Source organism: Mizuhopecten yessoensis, unplaced genomic scaffold, assembly GCF_002113885.1.
Source record: "Mizuhopecten yessoensis strain PY_sf001 unplaced genomic scaffold, ASM211388v2 scaffold10849, whole genome shotgun sequence".
Classification (NCBI taxonomy): domain Eukaryota; kingdom Metazoa; phylum Mollusca; class Bivalvia; order Pectinida; family Pectinidae; genus Mizuhopecten; species Mizuhopecten yessoensis.
The window spans coordinates 9,464-21,100 of record NW_018408752.1 but is presented as its reverse complement, the minus strand read 5'-3'; the positions used below and the strand labels follow the sequence as shown (position 1 = coordinate 21,100).

The following is an 11,637-nucleotide window of genomic DNA, read 5'->3' as shown; positions in this document are numbered from 1 at the left end:
CAAAATAACAATAAAGTAAAATTGCAGTAATGTACAAATAAATAGATGAATTGGGCTCCATTAAGATCTCATACTTGCAAAATGGTAAGAGTATTTAAAACCAAACCCGCTTCATTTCTATATAAAGTTCGTCCTCAAAATCGATGACACTTGAGCAAATTATGAACAAAAAACGTTAAACGGACACTGGAAAAATTGCAATGATTATAAGATCTGGGCCAGTATTCATGAAACCGTTCTCGTGCTCAAGTATGGATTCTGTGCTCAACCCTGCTTTCTTTCTGCTGCCTTAAAATCATGATAAACATTGAAAATGGTATTCGGCCTTAAGACTCTCCCAAATTCTTCCAGATCATTGACAAAATGTACTTTTCATATCACTGGAATAAGAAATTGGGTATGAGCACAAAATCTGACTTTGTGCATAAGGATTGTTTCATGATTACAGGCTCAGGTTTTCCGGAAGGGTAAGTATGTAATTGAAGGCACGGTAGTCTAGTGGTAGGACGCCGGGCTCGTTACCGAAGGGTTGCGGGGTCGAGTCACGGCACGGCACTGTGTTGTATCTTTGAGCAAGATACTTTACTTCGCTTGTTCCAGTCTACTCAGCTGTAAATGATTACGTGGTTGGGCAGTGCTAGAATTGTTGATTGATAGCTGTTAGCGCCGAAATGGCAGCTCCGGCTGTATGCTCCCCGTGCAGTTGAGGAAGGTATTGGCTGGTTGCAAAGGCCCTTATAACCACGGATAATAATTTGTGAACCGCTTTGAGACGACCTACGAACAAGGTTGTGATAAAGCGGTATATATGAACCTCGAATTGTTTATGATTATCATTATGTATGTATATGACAAAACCAAGTAATGTCATATACTCAAAGAGAGCGTCGGGTTAGTGGTAACAAACCACGAGGCATCCTACTGACTTCTCAAGTTCTCAGTTTTCAATATGCCTTCACATCATATTGTAGACCGGCATGTTCACTTCGATTATTCATATTTTTACATCGTTTACTTTCTTTTGTAAAAATCTATTTTCTTTGACTTTCATTCTAATAAAGCTTCCATCCCACTTTAAGCACGTTTACCTTGCAGTACATCCCGATGTAACATCATAGCTGATGTCAAGAGAATATATATACGATATCATAAATAACATATTCATCAGGCAAAACAAAGGACACAATGAATATCTTAATACAGGGTTCAGTAAACAAGGTAACCTAAAAATAGATTACATATAAATATAATAGATATCATATGCATAGAGTCCATTAAATAACGTATATCTAACCATAGGGAACAGGAACAATGAACAACCAACAAAGGATACAGTTAGCATAGGGGAAAATGTCATTTAAATATACAATAATTAAACAATGTAATCTATGTATATTAATTACAGGAAATATTGTAAATATGACATAGGTACCGGGAATATTGTATGTAAACACCAGATCTTGGATTTTGGAAAACGTTGACAGGGAAATATCATTGATATAATTTCCTTGAATTTAACGAGTTTTGGCAAAAGAAAGTAGCACATGGTTTCTATCTGATAATAAACAGTTATCTTATAAGTTATCCAAATTGAGGCTACCTACAGCCCATCGTATAATTCTCAATTATAAAACATGGTTACTTCATTCTCCAAAATAACATGAGATGCAGCTAGAGAATTTTGATTTCTAACGTTTTGGCCTTTAGCGTCACCGATGAGTCCAAGAAAGGCGAAACAGCTGTATAATGCAGTGCAATTCATTTTTCGTGCATTCTTTATCTATTACAAAATTGTATAGGTGTAGTCAGCTGTGTGAGTGCTACGTTCATCTTTCATAAGAAGAGACCACACTGTTACGTTCATCTTTAATGAGAAGAGACCACACTGTTACGTTCATCTTTCATGAGATGAGACCACACGGTTACGTTCATCTTTCATGAGAAAAGACCACACTGTTACGTTCATCTTTTAATGAGAAAAGACCACACTGTTACGTTCATCTTTCATGGGAAGAGACATCAAATGCAACCAATCAGCACGAGTTTGATATCTGCTTTCTCCCGTTTTACACTCATCCCACTTTTTAACGCTTAGCATGTTCTTACACTAAAAGTAGATGATGTGAAGTTGTATAAAACGGATACACTACACAAAAACACAGTGATGGCATGTGCTTAAAGTAATCCTGTAAGTAATATACCAAATAGAAGGAAAATGTAACAAACAATAATTATAACCTACAAAAAACACAGAGATTACCATGGCATGTTATCCATATCATTACCTAGGATATAAAACTATAAATATATTATAGTAGAGCTCGGGGTCAAGAATCTATACACATCAAACTCAACTATCAAATGTGTACCTAAATCTCAACAGGTGCTCAACAGACCATCTTTGACATGTATTAACCTCCATACTGCAGTTGTTGTTTTTTCTCTCAAATGAACATGTATTAAGAGACTGCGAACAATTAATGGACATGTAATAGACATACCGAATCTGGTCTCTTAATACGGGTTTTAATCTTATCAAGTAGATATATCTTAACAACGACTCTTACAGATCAATAAACATAACTTATATACCTCTGGGCACAAATCACCAATAGACTACTGCATGCATGTTAGAGTCGTCAGTCTGACGCCATTATTTACCTCAGTATTGTTTGGAAGAGGATTACACAAAACTAGACAATTTAAGTAGTACTTCAATCAGCAGAATTCACCAAAAGTGACAGTGGAGGGGGAGGGGGGTGTAACAGTAGGAATATCAAGAGAAATAATGCCCGATAAACCAAAAACAAATATTCAGAAACGCTTACAAGAATTGTTTGACTAAACGATAGTTTTTCAAATACATTGTAAAGAGAAAAGCCATAAAGTATAAAACGGGGACACAAAATAATTTCACAACACTTAACCGAGATTTAACAATGTTTTGTATATGTTAACAATAATCATTATTATGCTAAAACTCATTCCTCCTTCTGTCGGATCACGTGACCGTTGCTCTGGTCGTTAGTTGCAATGTCCACCTTCCGGTAGCCCACACTCCTTGCCTGTGGACCCGAATTTTTGTCAAAGATGAAGTCCCATACGACCTTTACCCATGACGTGTGGTACGGAAGGTCGTAGTATTCCGGGGCGATCTTCTTCAGTTCTGGCAGCTTGTTGTACGGGATGTAAGGGAAGTCGTGATGTTCTATATGATAACCCACATTAAACAGGACTATATTTAGGGGACCGTAGTATGATGTCGTACCTTGTGTTTCGTTATTGTTAAACAGATAATGTTCCGAGATGAAATGTCCGGCCAAAGGATGGAAACCGAGGGCCATCAATGTCCCCAAAAGAAGATACACAATAGACTTCACCCCAAAGTTCGTCACTATGATCACGTTGAAGGTCATCTGGACGATGGTGTTGATAATCTCCCAGCCTGTGATTGGTTTAGGACTCTTGTAGAATGGGCGAATAGCGTGGATGATTGGGTGAACCATGAGCCAAAATATTTTAGTAATTGGATGACGGAACAGATAGCTCTCCAGCCGAGTTGGAATATCCACGTCCTTGTTCTCTTCGCCAAGAAAACGGTGATGATCAGCGTGGTACTTCCTGTAGCTGATGGCCATAGGTGCCACGATTGGCAGGTTACACCACAGACTTAACATTCTGTTCAACTTAGGATGACTGTGTCCAAAAGCCAAATTGTGACCGATTTCGTGAATAGCACTACCAAGCGAATGGTTGAGGACTCCGCCGAAACAGTAAGCCAGGACGGCTATTGTCACCCAGGAAGCGTCCCGGACCATCCAGGCTGCAACGAGCTGGACCAGCACCTCAACCGTCACGATATAGGCGATCTTAGGGTCGTACCCCATCAGCTTTTTTATCTGGGGGTACTTTTTGAGAATCTCCTGGCGCCGTGGGGAGTGGGGCTCCTCTTTGTAGATCCATTCCTCTTCCTCAGTGGTCATGCGCAGACCGAGACTTCCAAACTTCGTCAACCACTGAACAGCCATATCTACAAAACACACAGTCAGTATCAATCTAACATGTACATGTGACGTCACATCCAATACGTTACGACATATATTCAGCTGTCTGCCGATATATACCAGATTTTAAGATATCTAACAAATGTTGCTTGTCATGGAACATACAAGTATGACGCATCTGGACTAATGCGAACGACAGTGTTTCATTCCCCAGTAATGTAGTCCTGTCATTTTATGACAAATATAGCCCAAAGAAACAAATCACTGCAAAGTGTTGTTATTGTTGTTTATTTCGTTTTCAGATGGATCTCTATATTGTAACTGCAAACAAGTATTCAAAACATTTCAACCTATGAAAAGAATTTTTCGTCTCGGTTTGAAACTACAGCATATTATCTCTGAAAATATGACGTACATGGTTCTTAACACATAGTTTTGATATCCTTATATAGGGGATGAATAAATATCTGAACAGAATGTGTATGTCTCATTTTCGTTCTATCAAAAGTTTTGAGAAGTAGGGTAATTCAAAGTAACCTGCCCTGGTAGTCAAAAGGTGACTAAAGTTATTATACATGTCCTAGTAATTATAATGCCTTTTAACAATCAGATATCTACCAGTACCCGCCCGGATAGTTAAAGGGTGACTAAAGTAATTTTATATGTCCTAGTAATTATAATGCCTTTTAACAATCAGATGTCTACCAGTACCCGCCCTGGTAGTTAAAGGGTGACTAAAGTAATTTTATATGTCCTAGTAATTATAATGCCTTATCTCCCAGTATCCGCCTTGGTAGTCAAAATGTGACTAAAGTAATTATATGTGTCCTGGTAATTATAATGCCTTTTAACAATCAGATATCTACCAGTACCCGCCCTAGTAGTTAAAGGGTGACTAAAGTAATTTTATATGTCCTAGTAATTATAATGCCTTATCTCCCAGTATCCCCCTTGGTAGTCAAAATGTGACTAAAGTAATTATATGTGTCCTGGTAATTATAATGCCTTTAAACAATCAGATATCTACCAGTACCCGCCCTGGTAGTTAAAGGGTGACTAAAGTAATTATACATGTCCTAGTAATTATAATGCCTTTAACAATCAGATATCTACCAGTACCCGCCCTGGTAGTTAAAGGGTGACTAAAGTAATTATACATGTCCTAGTAATTATAATGCCTTATCTCCCAGTATCCGCCTTGGTAGTCAAATTGTGACTAAAGTAATTATATGTGTCCTGGTAATTATAATGCCTTTTAACAATCAGATATCTACCAGTACCCGCCCTGGTAGTTAAAGGGTGACTTAAGTAATTAATAGTGACAAAACAATGTGATATCTACCAAAGCCGTCTCGGTTATATTTTAGAATTTATTATATCGATTATAATAACAATTGTTATATTTCAGTATATATAGTAACTAAGTTATGTGGAAGTGTGTCGTTATATTTTAGTTTATATAGTAACTATGTTATGTGGTAGTGTGTCGTTATATTTTAGTTTATATAGTAACTATGTTATGTTGTACTGTGTTGCTAAATTTCAGTATATATAGTAACTATGTTATGTGGTAGTGTGGCGTTATATTTCAATATTTATATAGTAGCTATGTTATGTGGTAGTGTGTCGTTATATTTCAATATTTATATAGTAGCTATGTTATGTGGTACTGTGTCGTTATATTTTAGTTTATATAGTAGCTATGTAATGTGGTAGTGTGTCGTTATATTTCAGTATATATAGTAGCTATGTTATATGGTAGTGTGTCGTTATATTTTAGTATATATAGTAGCTATGTTATGTGGAAGTGTATTGTTATATTTCAGTATATATAGTGGCTATGTTATGGGGTACTGTGTTGCTAAATTTCAGTATATATACTAACTATGTTATGTGGTAGTGTGGCGTTATATTTCAATATTTATATAGTAGCTATGTTATGTGGTACTTTTTTGCTAAATTTCAGTATATATAGTAACTATGTTATGTGGTCGTGTGTCGTTATATTTTAGTTTATATAGTAACTATGTTATGTGGTAGTGTGTCGTTGTATTTCAATATTTATATAGTAACTATATTATGTGGTAGTTTGTTGTTATATTTCAGTATTTATATAGTAGCTATGTTATGTGGTACTTTTTTGCTAAATTTCAGTATATATAGTAACTATGTTATGTGGTAGTTTGTTGTTATATTTCATTATTTATATAGTAACTATGTTATGTGGTAGTGTGTTGTTATATCTGAGTATATATAGTAACTGTGTTATGTGGTAGTGTGTTGCTATATTTCAGTAAAAATAGTGGCTATGTTATGTGGTAGTATATTGTTATATTTCAGTATATATAGTGGCTATGTTCTGTGGTAGTGTGTCGTTATATTTTAGTATATACAGTAGCCATGTTATGTGGTAGTGTATTGTTATATTTCAGTATATATAGTAACTATGTTATGTGGTCGTGTGTCGTTATATTTTAGTTTATATAGTAGCTATGTAATGTGGTAGTGTGTCGTTATATTTCAGTAAATATAGTAGCTATGTTATATGGTAGTGTGACGTTATATTTTAGTATATATAGTAGCTATGTTATGTGGAAGTGTATTGTTATATTTCAGTATATATAGTAACTATGTTATGTGGTACTGTGTTGCTAAATTTCAGTATATATACTAACTATGTTATGTGGTAGTGTGGCGTTATATTTCAATATTTATATAGTAACTATATTATGTGGTAGTTTGTTGTTATATTTCATTATTTATATAGTAACTATGTTATGTGGTACTGTGTTGCTAAATTTCAGTATATATAGTAACTATGTTATGTGGTAGTGTATTGTTATATTTCAGGATATATAGTAGCTATGTTATGTGGTCCTGTGTTGCTAAATTTCAGTATATATAGTAACTATGTTATGTGGTACTGTGTTGCTAAATTTCAGTATATATACTAACTATGTTATGTGGTAGTGTGGCGTTATATTTCAATATTTATATAGTAGCTATGTTATGTGGTACTGTGTCGTTATATTTTAGTTTATATAGTAACTATGTTATGTGGTACTGTGTTGCTAAATTTCAGTATATATACTAACTATGTTATGTGGTAGTGTGGCGTTATATTTCAATATTTATATAGTAACTATGTTATGTGGTAGTTTGTTGTTATATTTCATTATTTATATAGTAACTATGTTATGTGGTAGTGTGTCGTTGTATTTCAATATTTATATAGTAACTATGTTATGTGGTAGTTTGTTGTTATATTTCATTATTTATATAGTAACTATGTTATGTGGTACTGTGTTGCTAAATTTCAGTATATATAGTAACTATGTTATGTGGTACTGTGTTGCTAAATTTCAGTATATATAGTAACTATGTTATGTGGTCGTGTGTCGTTATATTTTAGTTTATATAGTAACTATGTTATGTGGTAGTGTATTGTTATATTTCAGTATATATAGTAGCTATGTTATAGGAGCTATGTTATGTGGTAGTGTGTTGTTATATTTCAGTATATATAGGTTATATTTCAGTATATATAGTAGCTATTTATATAGTAACTATGTTATGTGGTAGTGTATTGTTATATTTCAGTATATATAGTAGCTATTTATATAGTAACTATGTTATGTGGTAGTTTGTTGTTATATTTCATTATTTATATAGTAACTATGTTATGTGGTAGTGTGTCGTTGTATTTCAATATTTATATAGTAACTATGTTATGGGGTAGTGTGTCGTTATATTTCAATATTTATATAGTAACTATATTATGTGGTAGTTTGTTGTTATATTTCATTATTTATATAGTAACTATGTTATGTGGTACTGTGTTGCTAAATTTCAGTATATATACTAACTATGTTATGTGGTAGTGTGGCGTTATATTTCAATATTTATATAGTAACTATATTATGTGGTAGTTTGTTGTTATATTTCAGTATTTATATAGTAGCTATGTTATGTGGTAGTTTATTGTTATATTTCAGTATATATAGTGGCTATGTTCTGTGGTAGTGTGTCGTTATATTTTAGCTATGTTATATGGTAGTGTGTCGTTATATTTTAGTATATATAGTAGCTATGTTATGTGGAAGTGTATTGTTATATTTCAGTATATATAGTGGCTATGTTCTGTGGTAGTGTGTCGTTATATTTTAGCTATGTTATATGGTAGTGTGTCGTTATATTTTAGTTTATATAGTAACTATGTTATGTGGTACTGTGTTGCTAAATTTCAGTATATATAGTAACTATGTTATGTGGTCGTGTGTCGTTATATTTTAGTTTATATAGTAACTATGTTATGTGGTAGTGTGTCGTTATATTTTAGTATATACAGTAGCTATGTTATGTGGTAGTGAATTGTTGTATTTCAGTATATATAGTGGCTATGTTATGTGGTAGTGTGTCGTTATATTTTAGTATATACAGTAGCTATGTTATGTGGTAGTGTGTTGTTATATTTCAGTATATATAGTGGCTATGTTATGTGGTAGTGTGTCGTTATATTTTAGTATATACAGTAGCTATGTTATGTGGTAGTGTGTTGTTATATTTCAGTATATATAGTAGCTATGTTATGTGGTAGTGTGTCGTTATATTTCAGTATATAAAGTAGCTATGTTATATGGTAGTGTGTTGTTATATTTCAGTATATATAGTAGCTATGTTATGTGGTAGTGTGTTGTTATATTTCAGTATATGTACAAAAGTCTGAGTGGTGTGGACGATGCAGACAAGTCTAAATTATTTACTGAATCCACCTATCCGGCAACTAGATGTCACCAGTTAAAGCTCTTTAAGAAGCAATGCCGCTGTTACAAATTGGAACAATTTATCAGCTGAAGTGGTTAATGCCGAAAGTTTGAATAGTTTTAAAAATATTTTAAACGTGCACTGGAAAGATCATGCACACAAATTTGATCCGTCCTTTTAATCTATGATGTGTAAATATGAATTAATACTAAAGCGACAATTAGACTTCACTAGACGTCAAGATAGATTTAATTTCATGCAATGTATGTCATTCTTCGGGCACTCCATCATGATCAACCAATCAATTAACGAAATGCAGATGAATAACATCATTACAAACCACAGGCTTTCCATTGATGTCTTACCTATGAGATACCTATGAGATAGAGTAGCTATGTTATGAGGTAGTGTGTTGTTACTAGTACTTATGTTATGTGATATAGAAAGGTACGGCACACTTTAAGACTCGTGTAGACATGTAGGTCGATGAAAACACTGTTCTGGTGGAAGGCAATAACAAGTAGTATATTATCTAGCAATGAATGTCCATGATATGCAAGAAAATAATAATTTAGAATTTAAATAACATAAATATTTTAAAGAAAAACACAGTCTAGTTCACGTGTACGCCAGTAGAAAACATTAAGGTAATCCGGTATACGGAATCAGTTTAACATGTTGCATTCAACTGATCCGACAAACATACGACACCGGAAACAATTTCTAATATCAGAGATGTTGAATAGTTTTAATTATGTCGTACAAATTGTGAAATCATTGCGCGTCAAACATGTATTTGTCACCTGAAATGTGACATTGACGGGAAACACGAGAGATTTTGTGTGTTGTGTAATACTGTAATAATGTTTTGTACGGTTTGTCACGCGTGTTTGATACGGGAAGTGTGCACACGCTACACATAGTTGTAATGCTTTTAAATGAGAATATGTCATGTATTTAAAGCCGAGTAAGTAGTGTCTTCTGTTCCTTGTCATTTAAAAGTTAAATGAAAGGAAAATTATACCAAAGGAACTTCATCGTAATTTGAAAAGGCAGCGGGCCGTCCCATGCTTGAATAGCCTTTATATGGCAATATAAACATACTTGCCACCTTTTTGAAATGTCTATGGGGCCAAAATTAAAACCTCCCTTAGAGACAAAATAACCCTTTAAAATGACATATTTTGAGTTGTTCTTTCAGGAGCAATCATTAGATCTTAGAATATAGGAATAGTTTTGAAAATTCACTGGTTAAAAATACTAAATTTAAGGGTCTAAAATCGGGAGTCTCCCTCCTAAATAGGAAGAGTTGGCAAATATGTATATACCACCAAAACCCATGTTGGGAGTGGCAGGTAAATCATCTACAATAAATGTTGGTTCTTAATACAATAACATATAAACCAGGTAAAAACGATGTACAAGTTATAACTGCCCAGTCTGTGAATTGCATCTGCCTCCACACGTTAGACGCTCTACCGTACTGCGGGTGAAGCTACCCACTAGACCAACCACACACCCGAGTCACGGTTTTTAACCTTCGCCTGGCCGTTGTTCAGGACATGCTGAGTGGGGTAAACATATCAATAAATAATAGATTATATTTCAAAACTCGACAGATTTGTTATATTCCTAGCTCTCATATTGTTAAACCACATACCTAACTATGTTTACGGCCCACGGTTATGCTATATTTTATAATCGGCCTATTTGTTAATTGCTGGCCCTCTGTACGGTCAGTTCCGCACTGACCATACGCTTTCTCTTCCAATTCTCGGGGATCTGTCCCTTCTCTGTTCTTCATTAAGCTCACTCCGCGTGTATGTCCGCTGTATAAGGCACTCTGCACGTGTTTTGTCGGTTTATGTTATTGCAATGATATCATACAGAAGAAAACTTACCCTGCTGGTGCCTGCGACAGTTCCCGAGTATAGGATTGGGTATTTACACAGTCCCCGAGTATAGGAGTGGGTGTTTTCACACACGATCCACGCGGCACTCTTGTTTATTTTGGTTACCATGTGCCAGTGATTACGAAAGGGCTAAATAGACGTACCGCGTCACGGTCCTATGACTAGGTGCCGGTGATGACGGGTATATTTACCTGTACACGTGATCACGACCACTTGCTCACTCACTACGTAGTACCGATAACGCTTCGCGATGAGTGAGGACGTTTAGGATTGATTTTTCCATGTTAAATCTGTTCCAGAACAGCCGACTTTATAAAATAGCTGTGTTGATTTCTGTTTCTGTCTCCACTCAGGCGCGTCTATATATACTAACCTATGGGTAAGCCAGGTCTGTCATATCCGGTATTCTTCTAATTCTGTGTGTTTTATCCAGTACGTTCTCCACACTTGATTCAAAGTCACACACGCTTTACGGCGGCCTTCTATTTGGGAAATTGGGGAAGTAAGTTTGATCCCTGGTTTGGACATACTCCGGGTAAAACATTGAACATTGTATCCAGTGTTTGGCACTAACATAAGTAGTATACTAGGATATGCATGTGAAGTATATTTTATTTTATAGCGCGACAGAAAATCTAGGTGTCGGCAGAAATACGTCTGTAACGCATTTGTACGTTTTGAATTAGGAAGACTCGAGTGAGAAAAATGAAAGTATTGAAATACACGATAAAAGTCAAAGAAAAGGACAATTGTATACTGAGAGTATGTTACTAGCAGAGAATATTAGATTATGATGATTGGATTGTTAATATAAAATCAGAATTGAATAAGGTAGGATACGGGTATATTTGGAATAGAAACTATGAAAGTAAGATCATGTATACGAAATTCCTCCAGAGAAACATTGCATCGACACTTGGCAGATAATTTATGTTAACAATTTTACTTAACAAAAA

General features: G+C 34.8%; 1 pseudogene; it reads right to left on the bottom strand.

The window, feature by feature from the left end:
• Positions 1–737: 737 nt before the first annotated feature.
• On the bottom strand, positions 738–10,826 carry LOC110463007 (annotated as a pseudogene).
• Between the last annotated feature and the right edge of the window lie 811 nt (positions 10,827–11,637).